Genomic DNA, 21,998 nt, shown 5'->3' on the forward strand with positions numbered 1-21,998 from the left:
TTCAACTGATTTGCTGTATGGCCTTCAGAAAAGAGCTGAATTCTCTACTCCCTTCTGTTTGTGAAACAGTGGTGGCAGAAATTCACCCACACAGTTCCCTGAAACATAGATATATTATTAATGAAGCCCAGATCACCATTTTTAGGACACGGTAACTAATAATGGTGGCTGCTACCACTACCATGGTTTTTGTTGTCATAGTTATGTTTTTGAGTTGGAAAGTATAAATAATCCCACCACCAAAACTCCCACAGTTCTTGGGGTTTTACCATAGATTGTCAAAAATTAATGGAATCTGCTCCCCTATTAGACAATTAAGTCTTTTCAACGGGGGATCGTTTATTCTTCTACTGACCTAACAACATTGTGTGCCTACTTTGCATAAGATACTGGCCAGACCTTTAACATGATTTTTTTAAAAAAAATTATGTAACTCTTGTTCCAGTACAGTTTTATGTCTTGCATGCCCAGTCCTGCCCCACAAAGTGCTCCCCACCTCCCTCCCATCTCTATCCCCCACCTTAGTTATTGTCCATGTGTCCTTTATACTTGTTCATGTGAGTCCTTCCCCTTTTCCCCTGTGATTCTCTCACCTCTCCACTCTGGACCCTGTCAGCACGTTCTGTATTTCAGTGTCTTTGGTTACATTTTGCTTGCTTGTTTGTTTTGTTGTTTAGATTCCTGTTAATGGTGATATCATATGGTATTTGTCTTTCAGCACCTGGCTTATTTCGCTCCCCATAATGCTTTCCAGTTCCATCCATGATGTTGCAAAGGGTAGGAGCTCCTTCTTCCTCTTTGCAGCATAGAATTCCATTGTGTAAATGTACCATAGTTTTTTTAATCCAGTCATTGACCAATGGGCAACTAGGTTGCTTCTAACTCGTGGCTATCATAAACTCTCAGCAGCTATTGGGTTGCTATGAACATTGGGGTGCATAGATTCTTTTGGATTGGTGTCTCAGGGTTCTTAGGATATACTCCTAAGAGTGGAATTGCTGGGTCAAAAGGCAGGTCCATTTTTAGTTTTCTTAGAAAATTCCATACTGTTTTCCACAGTGGTTGTACCAATCTGCAATCCTACCAACAGTGAACTGGAGTCCCCTTTTCCCCACAACCTCTCTAACACTTGTTGTTTGTTTCTTTGTTTATGGTATCCATTTTGACTGGTGTTAAGTGGTATCTCATTGTGGTTTTGATTTGCATCTCTCTGATAACTAGTGATATCGAGCATCTTTTCATCTTTTCTGATAACTAGTGATATCTTTTCATCTTTTCATGTGTCTCTGGATCCTCTGTATGTCCTACTTGACGAAGTGTCTGTTCAAGTCCTTTGCCAATTTTTTAATTGGGTTGCTTGAGTGGAGTCGTGTGAGTTCTTTGTGTATTTTGGAGATTAAACCTTTGTCTGAGGTGCCATTGGCAAATATGTTTTCCCAAACTGTTGCTTCTCTTTGTATCTTGATACTGTTTTTCTTGGCCATGCAGAAGCTTTTAATTTTGATGAGATCCCATATGTTTATTCTTTCCTTTATAACCCTTGCTCTAGGGGACATATCAGTAAAAATATTGCTGCGTGGAATATCTGAGATTTTCCTACCAGGGCTATCTTCAAGGGCTTTAATGGTTTCCCAGCTTACATTTAAATCTTTTATCCACCTTAAATTAATTTTGGTGTATGGTGCAAGTTGGTGCTCGAATCTCATTTTTTTGCATGCAGCTGTCAAGTTCTCCCAACACCATTTGTTGAAGAGGCTATCTTTACTCCATTTTATGTTACTGCCCCTTTTTTCGAATACTAATTAACTGTAGAGAGTTGGGTTTATTTCTGGGCTCTCTGTTCTATTCCATTGGTCTATGTGCCTGTTTTTATGCCAGTACCAGGCTGTTTTGATTACAGTGACCTTATAATACAGTTTGATATCAGGTATTGTCATCTCTCCTACTTTGTTCTTCTTTCTCAAAATTGCAGCTGCTATTTGGGGGCTTTTATGGTTCCATACAAGTTTTTGAAGTGTTTGTCCTATGTCTGTGAAATATGCCATTGGCAGTTTAATAGGTATTGCATTGAATCTGTAAATTGCTTTGGGTAGTATGGACATTTTGATGATGTTAATTCTTCCAATCCATGAACACGGTATATGTTTCCATTTATTTGTGTCTTCCTTGATTTCTTTCTTCAGTGTTGTGTAGTTTTCTGCATACAGGTCTTTTACCTCCTTGGTTAGGTTTATTCCCAGGTATTTTATTTTTGTTTTTGCTATATCGAATGGGATTTTTTTCCTGATTTCTGCTTCTGCTGCTTCATTGTTAGTATACAAAAATGCCTTTGATTTTCTGGATATTGACTTTGTATCCCGCTGTTTTGCCAAATTCATTTATTAGTTTGAGGAGTTTTTTGGTAGAGGCTATAGGGTTTTCCATGTACACTATCATGTCATCTGCAAACAATGACAGTTTTGTCCCTCCTTTCTGATTTGGATGCCTTTTATTTCCTTTTCTTGTCTGATCACTGTTGCTAGATCTTCCAATACTATATTGAATAGAAGTGGTGAAACTGAACAATCTTATCTTGTTCCTGATCTTAGTGGAAAAGCTTTTAGTTTTTGCCCATTGAGTATGATGTTGGCTGTAGGCCTTTCATATATGGCCTTTATTATATTGAGGAATGCTCCTTCTATTCCCATTTTTCTGAGTACCTTTATCACAAATGGGTGTTATACTTTATCAAAGGCTTTTTCTGTGTCTATTGATATGATCATATGGTTTTTGTCTTTGCTTTTGTTTATGTGGTGTATTACATTTACTGATTTACGAATACTGAACCATCCTTGCATCCCTGGGATAAATCCCACTTGGTCGTAGTGTATGATCTTTTTGATGTATTGTTGGATGCGATTTGCCAATATTTTATTGAGGATTGTAGCATCCACGTTCATCAGCGATATTGGCCTGAATTTTTCTTTCTTTGTTGTGTCTCTATCTGGTTTTGCAATTAGGATGATGCTGGCTTCATAAAAAGAGTTAGGGAGTTTTCCCTCCTTTTGGATTTTTTGGAATAGTCTGTGAAGAATAGGGGTTAGTTCTTTCTTAAAAGCTTTGTAGAAGTCTCCTGTGAAACCATCTGGACCAGGGCTTTTGTGCGATGGGAATTTTTTATTACTTCTTCAATTTCATCTGCTATTATTGGCCTGTTCAGGTTTTCTGCTTCATTTTCCATTGAGTTTTGGAAGATTATATTTTTTCTAGAAATTTGTCCATTTCACCTAGGTTTTCAAATTTCTTGGCATACAGCTCTGCATAGTAATTCCGTACAATCCCTTCTATTTCTGTGGTATCAGTTGTAATCTCTCCTCTTTCATTTCTGATTCTGTTTATTTGTGTCCTCTCTCTTTTTTTCTTGATGAGCCTACTTAAAGGTTTATCTATTTTGTTTATCTTTTAAAAAAACCAACTCCTGGATTCATTGATCCTTAGAATTATGCTTTTAGTCTCTTTGTCATTTAATTCTGCTCTGATGTTGGTTATTTCCTTCCTTCTACTTGCTCTGGGCTGTCTTTGTTATTGTTCCTCAAGTTCTTGCAGGCATCCGGTTAGTTTGTTTTTTGAAATGTTTCTAATTTCTTTAGGTAAGCCTGTATTGCTATGAACTTCCCTCTCAGGACTGCCTTCACTTTGTCCCATAAGTTTTGGATTTTTGTGAATTTTGTCATTTGTTTCCATAAACTTTTTTATTTCTTCCCTAATTTCTATCTTGATCCATTCGTCATTTAATAGCATACCATTCAGTCTCCATGCTTTTGGGTGTTTTGGGTTTTTTCCTGTGGGGTTAGTTTCCAATTTCAGTCCCTTATGATCAGAGAAAATGCTTGGTATGATTTATATTTTCCTAAATTTGTTGAGTCTCGTTTTGTGTCCTATCATGTGGTCTATCTTGGAAAATGTTCCATGTGCATTTGAAAAGAAAGTGTATTTAGCTTCTTTGGGATGGAGGGCTCTATATATATCAATTAGGTCCATTTCATCTAGAGTGTCATTTAATGCTGCAATATCTTTGTTGATATTTTGTTTGGAAGATCTGTTCATTTTTGACAGTGGGGTGTTAAAATCCCCTCCTATAATTGTGTTGCTGTCAATATCTTTCTTGAGGTCCTCTAGGATTTTCTTTATATATTTGGGTGCTCCTGCGTTGGGTGCATATATATTTATGATGTTAATGTCTTCTTGGTGGATTCTTCCCTTGAGTATTATGAAGTGACCTTCTGGGTCTCTCTTTATGGCCTTGTTTTTGAAGTCTATTTTGTCTGATATGAGAATTGCTACCCCGGCTTTTTTTTTTGACCATTTGCTTGGAAAATTTGTTTCCATCCTTTCACTTGTAGTCTGTGGTGGTCTTATGACCTGAGGTGGGTCTCTTGGAGAGCATATGTATGGGTCATGCTTTCTTATCCATTCAGCTATTCTGTGTCTTTTAATTGGTTTATTTAATCCTTTTATGTTTAAGGTTATTATTGAAAGGTACTTATTCATTGCCATTTGTGTACCTGTGTTCCTCTCCGTCTCTCTCTTTTCCTTCCTTTCCTTAAAGCAGCCCTTTTAGTAATTCTTTTAGAGCTGGTTTGGTGGAGGTATATTCTTTTAGACTTCTCTTGTCTTGGAAGCTCTTTATTTGGCCTTCTATCTTGATTGAGAACCTTGCTGGATAAAGTAGCCTTGGTTGTAGGCCTCTGTTTCTCATTACTTGGAATATTTCCTTACCATTCTCTTATGCTTGGAATGTTTCCATTGAGAAGTCAGTAGCCAACCTTTTTGGGACCCCCTTGTATGTTACTTCCTTTTTCTCCCTTGCTGCCTTTAGGATTTTCTCTTTGTCTTGGAGGTTTGCCATTTTAATGATGATGTATCTTGCAGTAGGCCTCTTTGGGTTCCACCTGCTTGGGACTCTGCGATTCCTGGATCCGTGTGACTTTATCTCTCCTCAACTTAGAAAAAATTTTAGTTATTACTCTTTCAAGTAAGTTTTCTATCCCTTCTTCCTCTTCCTCTCCTTCTGGTATTCCTAGTATTCAGATATTATTATGTTTCACATTGTCTTGTATTTCTCTTAAATTCTCCTCATTTTTTTCTGATTCTCTTTTCCCTTACTTGGTCCGTTTGGGAGATTCTTTCTATCCTGTCTTCGATCTCACTTATGCGATCTTCCGCCATATCGATTCTATTCTTCATACCTTCTACTGTGTTCTTCGGTTCAGAAATTGTATTCTTCGTTTCTTCTTGGCCTTTACTGATATTTTCTATTTCCTTTTTCCTGTCGGTATAGTTTGCAGAGAGTTCATTGTAGCTCCCCTGTAATTTCTGGTAGCTTGTTATAAGCTCTTTGAATTTCCTGATAACCAATGCTTTGAATCCTACATCTGATAGTTGACTTGCCTCTATTTCATCTAACATTCTTTCTGAGGCTTCCTCCTTTTCTTTCATTTTGGGATTGTTTCTTTGTCTTCCCATTGTTTGTGATACTCTTCTTGTTGGCCTCAGCTTCTTAAATTGATGTGTTCTGGTTCCCTGGGTTTATGGTGTGAACTTCTGTGATAGGATACCTGTGAAATTCAGTGGTGCAGTCTTCTGCAGGTATCTTGGTGTTCTCTGCTTCCACTTACTCCTTTGGCTGGAGGTTGTCCACCTTGGGCATGCCGCAGGTGCAGCCGCAGCTTAGGAGGCCACAGGTGCAGCTGCTTTTGTCCTCACTCCCCTTCTGGAGTCCTCCCCGACCTTCAGCTGTCTGGTTCCTCTGTCACAATCTCTGTTCTCTTATTTTCATAAATGTTGAGGAATTGTTGGTTGATTATGCTGTTCTTCAGTAGTTCTGCCTGGATTTTCTACCAGATGCATGGGACCTTGGTTCCCTCCATGCTACTCTATCACCATCTTCCCTACTTCCCCAAATAAATAAAATCTTAAGCGGGATGGACTCTCCTCAGCCACACTTCCTTACAAAGGAGGCCTTCTGCTTCTGGCCACCTCTCCAGCACCAGCTCCAGGACTCGGAATTCCCATGGGCCCCTAGGCTGAACGCCAGCCGCGGGCCTGCACTGGTGACCTGGCTGCGAACTCCTGCTCGCCTCCCGCTTCCTCCGGATTGCATTCGACGAGGCTCCCTTTACGTGCTTTTTTATCTTTGTGTTATTATGCATTATTCTACCCTTCTCAGAGCACCTAATACATAGTGCATATTAGGTAAGGAATAGAGGGATAGCTGGAAAGCAAATTGTTCATTTACTTAACTGATATTTATTAAGTACATAGTATGTGCACCAGGCATTTTTCTACATAGCAATGGATAAACAGAAATAGAGAAAAATTCCTGCCCTTGTCAAAGTCACATCCTGTTGGAGGAGACAGTAAAAAATATGCAGTATGCTAGATGATGATAAATGTCAAAGAGAAAATAGAAACAAGAGAGAGGGTTAGAAAGGACTGTTTGGCATGGGACAGGGAGCAGCAGAACTATTTTGAATAAGGATAAATAAGAATGTCCCTTGATAACACTTTAATGTCTATGAACTAAAAAGGCCTTTTCATGATACGTGAGAATAAAGTTGATTTGTTCCCCCTTGTGACTTCTGGACATGATTGGTAATCCTTGAGTCCAACCTTTTCTTCCAGTGGACAAAAAAAAAGCTCTGCAAAAGGAAGAGACTTGCTCAGGAGCACACAGCAATTTAAGACAGAGCTGGGACTAGAATTCATGTCTCCTGAGATTCCGGTACTTATTTCTAAGGACACATGGTCTCCTTTCAACATTTGTGACACCTGACAGCTTTGCTGTTTTCTCTAGACATTACAAATGGGGACATATTCCTATCTTGCCATAACTTGACATGTAAGAGTTAATGATCAATATTAGGGGAAAAGGCTAAAAATAGCATTAGCAACATTCCATGATAAAGAAATTCAGCATCCTCTGCTTTGTGTGTGTGTGTGTCTATGTCATTAGCTAACTCTTTTGTGCCTAGGTCCCTGAGCTTGGACCTCTTCCAACCCCACTCCTGCCTTGAGAATAAATCTTTCTGTCAAGAAACTATCAAAACATCTCAGAAATTATAATTAGAACATGAAAACCTTCACATCCTTTTACACCAGACAAGTGTAAAACAAGTGAGGATCCACTTCCCCCCTTATACCAGAACATACCAGAAGATATGTTGTACTCTGTTTGCAGAAATGAACTAAAGTTCTCACGAAGCTGTAAACTCAGCCTGCATGAGTCTCGAGGCAAGTATACTAGAATTGCTTCTGTGTTGAGTCCAGTAGCACTTTGGAATTTTGGTACCTTGTGAGTTCTATTCCCCCAGATCCTCTGTGTATGCTGCCTCTCTGGGTACACATCTGCTCTGTGAACACGGTTAGTATTAAGGAACATAGTCACCCTGAAAATCTAGAGTTGCCAACAGCAGTGGCTGGCAAAGTGGAGGGAGAAGGAGATAGGGTTTCTTGATGGTGTGTGGGAGCTGTGTTCATAGAAATGAGGAGGAAGTTCCTTCAAACATGCAGACTTTGGGTGTTTCAAGCACAGCTTTCTCCCATTTGTTTTCCTTCCCCTTTCAAATGTTCAATCATAATGTGCTACATTTGTCTAGGCAGTTGTTCACAGTCTGAATAAAAGAGTATGGGCAGGCCAGAGTTATACACATTCCTTGTTCATGGGCAAGGAAGCCACCCATGCTTTTGGTACTATCCCCAGGCAGTCTTCAGCAGGTCAATCTAACGTCAGGCCCTCCATGTTTTGTGCAGCCAGCAGTTGACTCCTTGTTGCTGACATTAAATAATTAATCAAAAATCTATCTCCAAATATTGGTACTACCCAAAGTAGGAATCCCAAAGTCTTTTTCATTAACCAGTGTGCAGGTGAACAGTCAGCAATTAGCAGACATTCCTGTATAACATGTCTTGAAGAATCCTAATGAGATCTGTAGAATCTTACATTTTCCACCTTCCTTAATACTGCTCCCTGGGGACTTTTAAGAAATGCACTTTGTTTATTGTGGTGATTTTATTTGTAGCAAACTCTTATTGTGATTTCCATAAAACATTTTGATAATATACCAATACTGCACATCAAGTGTTTTCTAAATGCCAATAGCCATTCTGGCAACAGGCAGAGAACTCATTAAAGTTTTGAGCTGCTTCTCTCTCTGAAATGTCACAACACTTGAAAAATATTTTTTTTCAAAGAGCTAAATTTACCAGTAGAATTAATGCCAGATAAAGATTTATCAGTTCTTTCTGGTATTTTAAAAGAATGTAGCAATACATATGAAGTCATCAATGGTTATCAAAGGTAGTGCGACTTCACTGTTTAACATTACAAATAGAGAAGTGTGGCTGATTCTGGCACTGTAGCCCTGTGTGGTTGGTCAGATGAAACAAGAATGGGAAGATAATAAGCTCTTTCTACACTGGAGCCTTTAGAGAAACCTACTGTGTTGGGAAAAACTATAGGGTATCATTTGATAAGAGTCAGTGGGATGTGGAAACAAGCTCCACTCCAGTGGAGCTTCATATTTGTTCACCATGCTAAACCATACTGTGGGAATAGTGTTCTCATGAGGTCCCAGTATGATGAGGGAGGTCTAGAGCCCACTGTCATCCTTCCCAACCAGCCTAACAACACCTGTCTGTTCCTATTCCCCAGGAACACTCCATCCCCAGTGTCTCTCAACAATGTCTCTCCCCTCAATGCAATGGGGAACTATAACAATGGCCCAGTCACCATCCCCCAGCGCATTCACCATATGGCTGCCAGCCATGTCAACATCACTAGCAACGTATTACGGGGCTATGAACATTGGGACATGGCCGACAAACTGACAAGAGAGAACAAAGGTATGCTCATCTGCTGTATCCATTGTTCACAGACTATGTTGGAACCAAATGTGCCTTGAAGGTCTTGAATTTTTCTGGTGGCCTTAACTTTCTATCTCTAATTTCCAGGGTTTAGATGAGAGAAGAAGGTATTAGTTCTGGGCTGACACATTGACCTTTTTTATGAGAAAATGAAAAAAGCCTGGGATTTGTCTCTTTTGAAGCTTAAACCTAATCTAACTGTGAGGTCTTGGCAAATGACTGCTTTAGATTTTCACTCAATGGTAAGAATCAAAACAGAAAAATAGAGGCAGAGAGGTGGAGAATGAATTGCAAATTCATTATGATTCTGTTGGCTTCTGTTGTCAACTTTAATATTTTTTCAGGGGTGAGGTTGAACTAAGGCCTCTACCTTCATTATAACCAGTAGCTCGGGTGAGTGCATGATAATGTGGCTTGTATTCAAAAGCAAGGGCCAAAGCTCAACTAGTATTTTCAATACACTGACAACTGAGATAAAGGGTAAGGGTAACACATAAGGTTTTGCTACATAAGGAATGCAAGGAGGGTCATGCTTTACTGGGGAGTGGGTCAGCAGTCTTTGGTGTCTCATGCTGCCATCTATGACCCTAATTGTCACATAGGTTCACAAAGAAGCCTCACTATCCTAGTGAAGGTGGGAAGTAAGAATAAATAGCACTTTTGCCTTGGCCATTCATTTGACTCAGTGATTCTGGCCCAGGAACCACAGACAGCCCCGTGCCAGGCAAGGTAGGGACAGATGTGGACCTCTCAAAACCAGACAGCAAAGAGTTGATCAGAAATTTGAATTAGTAGAACTGTCTTGTCAGGAAGAGGGAGGCATCAGCATTCTACATGGTCCAGTGGCTGCTGTTGGGGTATGAGATGGTGAAAGTTGCATAGGGTGGGCTTGGTGCTACTAGGTCCCCAACAATGAGTGATGGGGATTTTCTGAATTCAGGCCGTGGCTTCAGGCCTCCTGGATACAAATGGAAATTCTCATGGGTTTGACTACAAAGGATTCACTAGGCTTCCTGGCCCAATTCTTCTCCCAAACCTGAGTCTTCACAGCCCAGGTAGCTCTCCTTTCCTTTCTACTCTGGCTCCAGGGTTCTGGCTTGCTTCTCTTCTCCCTGAAAAGCTGCTGCTCTAGTGTCTGTGGTGGTTCTCTCCACTGCCTGATTATGGAATGAGGCACAGCCTTCCCACCCATCCTCTGTGCTGCACTTTTACCACTGCATTGCTGAGCATGTGGGAAAAACAGTCCCAACGAAGTAGGAAGATTACAGAATTTGAACCCTGATCATTTATGTTTCAATCCTGCCTGGGTTGTGCACTGGCTGGGTAACTTCAGGCAAGTTACTTAAATATATAAGCTACTTCCTAGCTTCTATCTCTATACTGGGTATAATAATAATAAGATGATGATGAAGAAAATACCCAGAAGGATGATAGAGATGAGTTAAATGAAATAATATGTGTAAAGCAAATAGCATAAAATGTCAGATACAAGGTAGAAATACTATGAATATTGATTCTTTTTCCTTACTCCATATTATTAGACAGGGTGGGACAAAAGTTAGTTTACCTATGTTTATATGAAAAATAATACAATAATTTATGAATGATAATAAAAATATACTGTTTCATATTCTAAAAACTGTAAACCTACTTTTGCCCCAAACTATATACCTATATAACTCAGAGATTCTCTGGTATCAAAGTATATCCCATAATTTGAGAATTTGACCCTCAACTCAGCTATAAATTTACACTGACTTCAGGGAATATTTCCAAATATTGGTTACATGTGTTTGTGCCTCAATTTTTATATGCTAGCAAATGCACTATTTGCTTTATTATTTGTTGTCTCTTTTATCCTCATGTCATAGATGAAGAAATTGAATATCAGCGAGGTTAAGAAACTTACCCATAATGTCACAGCTCTTAATGTTGGGATCAGAAATTGAATCTTGAACTGTCCAATTCCAGAGTCTGAACTCTTAACCAATAGACTACACTGCCCATCTAGAGATCAGCATTAATATTGGGCTCCCAGAGACCTTCAGTGATCTCCTGCCCTCAGTTACCTGAATAGTGGTTAATCCTTAATTTGTCTACTTTTCTAGGCTTCTGGAAATCCAAAGACAACAGGTCCAGACAACCAGGACTATCCAAGTGTTCTAGAACTGCAAGTAAAGGCATAAAACATCTGAAAACTTCGCTAGCTTGTCTGCCTCCAACACTATCTTACTTTGTACTAGTAATTGGAGGGCAGTTGAATATGTATGGATTTCCTGCATAATTACATCCATTTTCAAAATCTGTTAAGGACATTTCTTTTAAATTAACTGCAGATCTTTTTAGGAGTAATGTGGTGATTATGCTGATGTTCCAGTGAAATGGTACCAATCTTGTCCTTAGCACAAATGCATCAAGGAGTTGTTAAATTTTCTGCCTAATATTGAATCAAAACAATTCTGTCACTGTACCAGCAGAAAAGAAAGTGTATCCTATTAATGTTGCCATTAGGCTTTTGCTTTTCAGTGGACTAGGGAGAGAACCTGGTTTGGAATCTTCTGTTTGCAGCCTTGAGTTTCACACAGTTGTCATTTCTTTTTTATTTATTTTATTTTATTTATTTAATTATTGTTCAAGTACAGTTTTCTGTCTTATACTTCCATCCCAGCCCACCACCCCCCAGTGCTCCCCACCTCCATCCCATTCCCCCTCCGGCTCAGTTTTTGTCCATGTGTTCGTTATACTTGTTCCTGTGAATCCTTCCCCTTTTCCTCTGAAATTCTCTCCCCTTTCCCCTCTGGTCCCTGTCAGCCTGTCCTTTATACTAGTTCCTGTGAATCCTTCCCCTTTTCCCCTGAACAGTTGTCACTTCTGAACTGCTTAGAGTTCAAAACTTTTCCCATATCTGTCGTGTCCACACAGAGATGAGGAAACTGAGGCACTTCTCTTTGCTTGGTACTCTGCATCCTACTAGAGACAACTATATGTATGTCCATCTTTTCTATCCAATCATGTAATAGAGATGGGTGAGGTTGGCTCTCTCAGTGGCAGGTTTCCATTTCTGCCCCATGCCTATCCACCCATGCACCTGCAGATGTCTTATGGGCCAACTGGGCTGATGTTGCTCTCTGGGCTTTGATCTAGAAACATTGCACCCTACCTCCCAGCTGCTTACATAAAGCAGTTATTGAAATAGTGACCTGGGTATCTAGTTAGTAATACCACAGCAGTCTTTCTGTAGAATACCCATTGGAAATTCTGGCTCACACTCAACTCATATCCATTCTAATAAGAAAATATTGCTATTTGAGATGTTAAAAATAATATATTGCTTTATAGACAGAAATTACTTTTATTGCACAGTACAGGTTTAAAAGTATCACATAATTAAAAGTCTTTTAAAAGATTTTTTTTTTTAGAGAGAAGGGAAGGAAGGGAGAAAGAGAGGGAGAAAAACATTAATGTGTGGTTGACTTTCAGTTGCCCCCTACTGGGGGCCTGGCCCACAACCCAGGCATGTGCCCTGACTGGATATCGAACCAGCGACACTTTGGTTTGCAGACCAGCACTCAATCCGCTGAGCAACACCAACCATGGCAAAAGTGCCATATAATTAAATGAAGTTCATACCTAGAAAAGGATCCCATATGTTATACATAACATGAGGAATAAAAGCATCATTTAGTGAACTACCATCTGCCACATAATCAAGTGCATGAAACTCATGCTTGGGAAGTACTTTCCAAAAAGGCAAGAGAGCATCTTGACCACTTTAAGGCAGTCTCCAGCCTTTCCCCTGATACCTCACCCCCAACCAACACAGGTGTAATTTCTTCATGGCTGAGGCTGACTCTGCTATGGGAAGCTAACAAAAGGGACATCAAAGAACCCTCTCATAATCAAGATAAATGCAGTGCTAAACAAGTAAATTTTGGACATGGAAAGGGGGCACCTAGCTAGTTTCCACACATTATATAGTCTTACCCACATCTCCCAACCCCAACACAAAGCAGAAAGTCTAATACTCCAGTTACATTGGTTAGTAGGTTGCTTCAGTGTTTTTCCCTTTCTTCAAGTCACCTGGAGGAGAATCAGCTGAGGATTCTTACAATCCATGTCCTGGGGATTAAGGGGAGTTGTCATGTAACATACTTGCAGGTCACTTTCCTTCCCTGAAGTAATTGGCAGTAAGACTGACCAAATAAGATGGCTCCTAGACATTTATTTAGCCTCAGATGCCGATGGCTATAATTGCTGTCTAGGTTTACTGGCTATGTCTACATCATGCCAAGGAAATTTGGTAAACTCAATTCATTTAGACAAAAGGAAATGAGAATATTTTTAATTCAATAACATCTAGAATGACAAACAGCTGGATATTATGCAGACCATGGCTCTACCATTTAGTGTATAAAGATACCTTTGTAAATATAAATTTATAACACATAAAAATATAAATGTAATAACTAATACAAATATATTTAAGCACATTTTATTTTATATGCATAATTTATGTATATGTTTAAATGTGTATATAAATATTATATAAACATAAACATACAGGCAAATATATATCTTATGTATAATATATATGTAGTAACATGTATATATATATTTGTGTATGTGTGAGTATGTGTGTGTATCTCACAAACCTCCATAGTGTTGTAATGTACTTTAGAATCACTGTTTGAGACAATATATAGTTATATAAAAATGTACTGTGAATTATCAGATTTAAATGAAATTGAGTTTATTAATCACAATAATACAAACATTATTTATGCTACAGAGATTTTTTATCTAAATAAAGGTTAAATGGTAGTGCTTGATAGCCCTGGCTAGAGTGGCTCAGTGGATTGAGAACTGGCCTGCGCATCAAAGGGTTGCCAGTTTTGTCCCCTGTCAGGGCACATGCCTGGGTTGTGGTCCAGATCCCCAGTTGGGGGCCCTCAAGAGGCAAACATACATTGATGTGTCTCTCCCTCTCTTTCTCCCTCCCTTCCGCTCTCTAATAATAAATAAATGAAACATGTTAAAAACATTTTTAAAATAGTGTTTGATATACATATGGTGTTATGATCCTCTAGTAGATACTCTATAAATTTTCATTGAATGAATGAATAATGAATAACTTTTCCAATGTTCACATGGTTGTGTTTTTCATGAAGTCAGCTTAAGCAATCTGGTGCATATTTTCATGATGTGATTTAAATTTCTAACCAAGATCTTGTTTGATTTTCAGAATTCTTTGGTGATCTGGACACACTGATGGGGCCTTTGACCCAGCACAGCAGCATGACCAATCTTGTCCGTTATGTTCGCCAGGGACTGTGTTGGCTGCGTATCGATGCCCATTTGTTGTAATGGGTGCTCCCTCATCTCCATCATTACTATCCATCATTCTACCTCTACCAGAGTACCAATCTAGTGAAACTCCACTCATTTGAGATAGTTCACTTTATGTTTGTTTTTATGCTTTTCTTGATATCTGTAAAAATTGAAATCATTGTAAGTGATACTACAACTTGAAAACAGTGTATGTTTTATTGCTTAGTCATTTTTTAGTATTTTGTATACATTTCTTAGATTCCACCATCCTTTTGTGCTGGATGGAATAGCACAGTCCCTATAGTATTATTTTAAGTCTACACAACCCAAAACAAAGGATGAAAAATACTTGTGATCATAACAGGTTGCTGAGAAATGAAATTATATACATGACTTAGACACAAAGGACCTGCAAATACTCAAATTTTCAGCAATGGTCATTTTCCAAATTGTATTCTTATATGCAGAAAAGAACATGCTTTGAATCTACTGTTTAACTTTTGTGGTTCCCACAGACTCAATCTTCAGATGAGCATTTTCACTGTCAAAATCCACCAGTTATGTGTTGTAGCAACCTTGAAAAATTAAGAGCATTAAGAAAATACCTAAGCATAGCAATGTCACTCTTAAAACAAAACTAGCAAACAAGCAGAGGGCATTTTTGTTAGCATCCCCTTACCTGATTCTCTATATTTAATATATTAATGATGGACAGTGGCAACATTTACTTTGACAACTTTAAGGCATCAGTTGGCATATATTTTTTTAAACTCCGTGAGTTGAAGTATAAATCCTCCTCTCTTCTTGAGGGGCAGTTTAGTGGATTACATGACCTAGTAATTGAAATGTTACACTCCAGTTTTAGAAATGAGAGATAGGAGGTCTAGAAAACAACCAAGGAATTCATACCTCTACCTCTTTTGCAATTAGTAGATGAGTCCATAACTGGCAGGATTTTTTTTTGTATTTTGCTCAAGTCTCTGAAAACAAAAGTCAAGTTATCACTACCTAGAAGTAATAATATACAGTTTGCTTCCTAATGGCTTTAAAATATGGACTTTCCCAATTATTATCCCTATGTTCTATTTTACAGGGTGACATTTTTCATTTTTTTCTATATTATTTCTTTTCTTCCCTTTTTGGGGGCTCTTTAGCTTTTGTCTGAAATACAGTCACTGATTTTATTCAAGTCTCTGTTGGTATGAATCATTTCCATTTAAATTCCAAAGAAAAATTCAAACTTTCTAAGTAATAGCTAAACTTTTACAAAAATGTGTCTTGGAACAATCCTTCAATCTAGGTTATTTTGAAAGAACCTTGAAGATTAGGAACAGTTCACCTAATTTGGACATTTTCAGATCAGCTGCAACTATCCCTACCCCTTATGACCCTGTACATTCATTTTATGTCCCTAAATATTACAATGTAAGTATCATCTTTGATATTCCAGCTCACCAGAAGAATTTGCCACATGTAGTAGACACTATCTACACATTAGTTCTTTATAATTACCTGCTAGCATATAATTTCATGTAGGCTTTAATCTGCGGAGTTATTGAATTCTGTTCACTGAGTTATAATAAACTAAATAACAGATGCATTCACATGAAAGACGCAAACACGTATGGTTTTTAAAGCAACTCATGCAAGTTTTTATTGGAACAGCAAGGGATCACTCTGTACTCTTACCGTCAAGGTTAAATATCCCCCTAGTTGCAAAAAGCAGACTTGAGCTCTGCTCTGGTCATTTTTGAATTTAAGGTCCTTTGTTATATAATAAAGTTGTGACAGTTTACTCCAATGGCTGAGACCACATTGTTAAAATGACTGCTGGGAATGTCCCAACAGCTGAACCCAGCACTTTTTATGATCTCACTGTTGTTAAGCTTTACATTCAGTCTCACCAACAACACTCACTCCAGTTTTAGAAATGAGAGATAGGAGGTCTAGAAAACAACCAAGGAATTCATACCTCAACCTCTTTTGCAATTAGTACCTCTTTTGCAATCAGACACACAGAGAGATGAATAAAATCTAGGAAAATCCTTTCTGAGTCTCTTATATGAGAAAAAAATAATATGAAAGACTCCAAACCTAAGGTGAGTGTCACATATAACTAAGCTGATGGCTTCACAGTGACTCAAATTCTCAGTTTCTTAATGGCTTATGAGGTAGAATGCCTGACTATTACTATAGAAAGTGGGGCAAAAGTAAGCTTACAATTGTTCATATGGAAAATAATGCAATAAGTAATAAATAATAATACAAGAATAAACCCTGTGTTTCACATACTCACAACTGTAACCCTACTTTTGCTCCACCCTGTATAATGAAGCCCACTGGATTGACTTACAAGTTCAACCTAGACCACATTCCTAGACCACCATGGATTTAAGAACAGATTATTCTTGAAATAAATCTCCAGAAACTAGATATTAGAATGCTAGATGCAGTTTCCCAGGCAAACAAGCATACTGTCTCATGGATGAAAGACTTGTAGCTATAGTTTCAGTGAGTTGCCATATCTACTTTACATACAACAGGGAGGTAGTAGAGAATCCTGCTGCCTATGTCACCTCTGGTGGCTGAGTATAGTGTGTGCCACATCAGCATCACGATTATTAAATCTGACAGTTGAACTCAGGATCACCACTAGGTTATTTAGTATACCCATTTTGTAAAACAACTTAGAAACCAATTAAACATGGAGAATGAACTGCCTTCCTGTTCCTGGAGATGAGATATCTTTCAGTTTCATAATTAAGGATTGTTACTGTTTTCTAGACACTCTATTCATTACATTGTGAATGGTGATATGTGTCATAAGTGTACAGTTATTTGGGGGATTTAGATAGTTTGTCAAGTAAGTCTTTTCACTGTACCAGTTTGTGAGAGGGAAACAAGACCTGGATTGCAATGAGAGATTTTGCCTTGAAACCTTGATGGAGGCTTGGTGAGACACATCTCAATAAGCACATGGAGGTAGGGTAATGGGGAGAACAAAGAACACCTCCAACAGAACAAGAACCTTGAAAAATAACCCAATAGGGCCACCACTATGCCTTCATTTGTCACCTAAGCTCTAACCGCAGAGATTTTGGCAAGTTTGTATTATGATGTTGTCTTGGCTTTATGTATTTAATTGACTTTGGATTTTTTTAGCGGTTTTGTCATATTACTGTCTGAGTTTGGTAGATAGCATTAATCTGAAAAGGGTATACTAGTATGGTCCTCAGGGTAGAATTTAGCCATGGGCATGTTGTTAGCCAACCTGCAGACTGTTATCTCATAATCTCATTGAGAAAATACTAGTAGCTTTATATTTAAATGACACATTTGAAAAGCAGATTAGCTGCTGCTAACTTTTTAAAGACTTGAAGTTGGGAGACTTTTTCCATATAATGACATAAAATATTCAAATATTCAGTCAATAACCAAGTTATTAAATTAGAACTCATGTGCTAAAATGTGTTTCGAGTTTTCAAATGGATGGATTGGGGGGAGGGGGCATTACATCATTAATTGCATTGTGCTTGGTCTGCATTGCAAAGATATTTGTTCTATTGTATCTTTCCCAAAAGTATATAATTCGGATTTTGTTTTATTTAAGTTTACATCCTGAAGGCTGAAGTTGGAGTATGAAGTTGGAAGGCAATTTTGAATGCAGAATCAATTTAGCTGTGAGGGTGAGGCCCTCATATAATTCTCAACAGACATGATAAAATTCCCCTGCATGAGTTGACAGGTGGGAGAACCAAACTGGATCACTGGGTAGGAGTACTCAGTAAGGCAATGAACTGCTTGCTTAGAGGAGCATCACTATACCCGTTGAAAAAATGTGTGGTGAGATAATATAGCTACACAATATCAAATGAATGGGTCGAATCACTATCCCCAAATTCAGTTCAGTGGGGAAAAAATATTGAGCCAGTTCTAACTGCTCTGTAATGCTCCTGGCAGACTAAACTACTCCTTCTTCTTCTTCTTCACCTCCTTCTTCACCTTCTCCTCCTCCCTCTCCTCCTCCTTCTTATTATTTTTCTCCTTTTTCTCCTTCTTCTTCTTTCCTTCTCCTTCTCCTCCTTCCTTCTCCTCCTTCTTTCTCCTCCTTCCTTCTCCTCCTCCTCCTTCTCTTTTCTCCTCTCCTCCTCCTCCTTCTTTCCCCCCTTCTCCTCCTCCTTTTTTTCTCTAATTGTTCTCCATTGCTGTCATTGTTTCTCACTTCTACTCATACAATCTTATTTCATAGTTAAACTCTGATTCACTTTCTCTTTGGTGTTACCAAACTCCAACAACAGAATTAGCATCTGTGTATTTATAATCAGCATTTACCCTGCAGGAGGTAAATTGAATAGACTGATTCAGACATTAATTCTACCATCTGCTATATTCTGGTAAAGAAAAGGTATTAATTATTTTCCATTCCCCCCTCAAAAATTTAGAGGCCCTCTCTAATAGGAGCATCACATATGCCTTTATAATCAATTGACTCAAAGAAAATCGCATTGTGCGGAGGGTAAAGGGGGCTAGGGGTGGAGGTGGAGGGTGGGGAAGACCTTCCAGGCCAGGCTGAAGTTCTTGCCCCTTTCTGCTTCTGACATGAGATATTAATTGTTCATTAGGTTCACATTGGGTTAGGGGACACTGAACTGCTTTTCTGATTCATGATCAATCATCTTTCTCCTAAGAGATGGGTGCTTTGCTGTTTCATTAACTGTGCAGTATAAACTAATGGTGTTTAATAAAAAAAATATTCAAAATTTCAAATGGCTTTGCCAGTGACTTCAATTTTGTTGGCTGTTTGATTTGTATCAAACTTTTAGGAGAAAAGGGGGAAGTCTGCCTGATACCAGGCCTCTGCAGTGGCAAACACATTGCCTGACATCACTTGCAGCAGCAGCAGCATGCAAACCACCTGTAGGAAATCACCTGAAGAATGCCCCAGTGGATGCTTTCAGCTGGGGACAGCTTGTTCCTACTGAAGGACTCATTGTTTTTCAGCCTCTGCAGCAGTAAGCAACCTGTCATATCCAGAGCTTAATAAGAATTGCAAATGCTTTACCTATTTGGTATTGGCCTGCAACACTCATGTGGCTATCAAATGGGAGTGTCTTGGAGAGTAGAGAGCCCAGTGAGGTGACAATGGGTATCCAAATATATCCCAGATGCTCACACCCTTCTGTGGCTCTGAAGTACTTGTGAAATTAATGGAGGAGGAGCTCTTATGCAGGAGGGAGAATTGGAGAATCTCCCAAAGAGACTGAGCTGGTGCCATGTTTCCCAGATAAAGAGCTAGCTAGCTTCTCATTTGGTCAGCCTGGAATGCAACCAGTGGTGTATTGGCAAAATTTTAACAGGTCTCTGAGAAGGTAAAGCACTTGATCTGTAGCATTTGCCAATTTCTGTGGTGTAAGTACCCCCACCATGAATGATTTAAAGCTGCTAACCATGATGTTACTGAACACAGAGTTGGGAAAAAATGCATGCAAAGTTGGAAGATCGAGCCAGACAACTCCAACATACTGGTGAGTGAAGCCAGTCAAAAAGGTCTTGAATTTCACACTAATGTTAATGTGGATGCACACAAATACACATGCGCACACACACATGTGCATACTCTAAAATAACAAACTATTCACTTTAAAAAATGAAGCAGTCCTCCACAAATGCAGATAGTTTACAATGTGGTCATAGAGTTATGAGTTTTAAGCAGGAGATAACTAAAAAGAATGAAACCATCTTTAGCCTAAAACACAGGTGTACCAGTGGGGTAGTTTGATCATCTCAACATCCTGAAGGTGAAATGGAAGCAGAAAAGTACTTGGAAAACCCCCATGGGTAGTTTAAAGTAAGCATAGGTGAGTGTTATTTTTATAATTTTAAAACAAACATACAAGTGGTATTTCTAATGTGTAGATCTAAACTGGATAAATTATTTACTATTTCTCATTCTAGTTGGTGTCCTTTGTGTAATAAGGGATCGTGGGGGTTTCTATGGAGAATAACACAGTTCAAAATGTATCGGGTTGTTTTCTCATAATATGGAAACTCAGTAATTCTCATCTCACTGATACTGTTCAGAACACTTTTACATTATTTTTTGGTATAGACATTGTTTATTTAATATGTGTTTTTAGTTGAAAGTACCTACATACTCCCCTAGCTCTGAATTCATACCAGAATCTCCTGTTTCAAGTACATGATTAATATTCAGAAATATTCATCTACACAATGGAATTCTGTGCAGCAGAAAAAAAGAAGGAGCCCTTACCCTTTGCAACATCATGGATGGAATTGGAAAGCATTATGCTGAGTGAAATAAGCCAGGCAGTGAAAGACAAATACCATATGATCTCACCTTTAACAGGAACCTAAACAACAAAACAAACAAGCAAGCAAAATATAACCAAAGACACTGAAATAGAGAACAGACTGACAGGAACCAGAGGGGAGAGGGGAGGGAATTTCAGGGGAAAGGAGGAAGGATTCACAGGAACAAGTATAAAGGACACATGGACAAAAACTAACAGCGGTGGAAATGAGAGAGAGGTGATGAGCACTGGGGGGGGGGGGGCGGCGGTGAGCTGGGATGGGAGTAAAAGACAAAAAACTGTACTTGAACAATAACTAAATAAACAGAAAAAAAGAAATATTTATCCAAACCAAAATAATTTCTTTTCTACCCAATATAAAGAAAACCAAGATCACTAACAAAAAAACATAAAATTAAACATATTTTTCTAGGAGAATTAAGTTTTCATTAAAGATATTAAAGACACACAGACATTTTTTATATTAGATCTCCTCATCATAAATCATTCTGAGAGCAGAATAGAAAGTCTCAAAGGACCTGTTCTCCTAATCCTGTGCTTCTTTCTCAGCTAATAATTTTACATCTGGAAAAGTTGAAGAACTTTCTCTAAAATACTATTTTTCTTAACATTTCTGTGTTATATCCAAGCCTGTGTCTACAGTCAACTGTTAGCTCTGGAGGAAATCCATGTCTTACACTTTCTTTCTGGTCTTTCTTTTGCCGCTACAGTTCTTTTTGTGGCCAGTGCAATAACAAGGTTGGGGGAGGTATTTGAACCCCCATGGTATTCTGGCACTTCTTGTCCTGATTGGAAAATGGTAACATTTGTGACTTGTTTAATTGACATTACACTCATACAAGGACTTGGATTCCCCCTAGGCAATGGACCAGTTTGCATGCTTATAGAGAGTGAGAATTATGTTAATCATCATCCAGCAATTTCCTATTTCAAAACCATTCTCACTAATCATTCATATTCACCCACAAACATTACAAATGAAACTGATTCTGTCTCAAGATAATTTGACATTTAGTTTTCTTCCTGGATGATCCCTCTCTCTAGATATTTTATTTATTTTTTATTTTTTAAAGATTTTATTTATGTATTCTTAGAGAGAGGGGAAGGGAGGGAGAAAGAGGTAGAGAAACATCAGGAGAGGAAGATGGCGGCGGAGTAGGACAAAGGATTTCGCTTCTCTCCACGCGCCGGAGAAGGACCTGGCTGATCTGCGGAAGAACACAGCAGATGCTAATCTGGGACTCAGCATATAAGAAAGCAGGACTCCAGAGACTGTAGCGGACACTGAATGACCAGAAGTTGAGGAGAGGAGACGACCACAAATCAACAAGGTACGAGGGAGCAGCACAGAGGCGGTGGCGGGGGCCCCCTGCCAGGCCAAGCCAGGGCCCGGGCCGGCCGCCCCGGTCTCTGAGAGCCGAGGGTGGGCAACAC

Source organism: Sturnira hondurensis, unplaced genomic scaffold (assembly GCF_014824575.4).
Source record: "Sturnira hondurensis isolate 20B ecotype Veracruz unplaced genomic scaffold, ASM1482457v3 Scaffold0010600, whole genome shotgun sequence".
NCBI lineage: Eukaryota > Metazoa > Chordata > Mammalia > Chiroptera > Phyllostomidae > Sturnira > Sturnira hondurensis.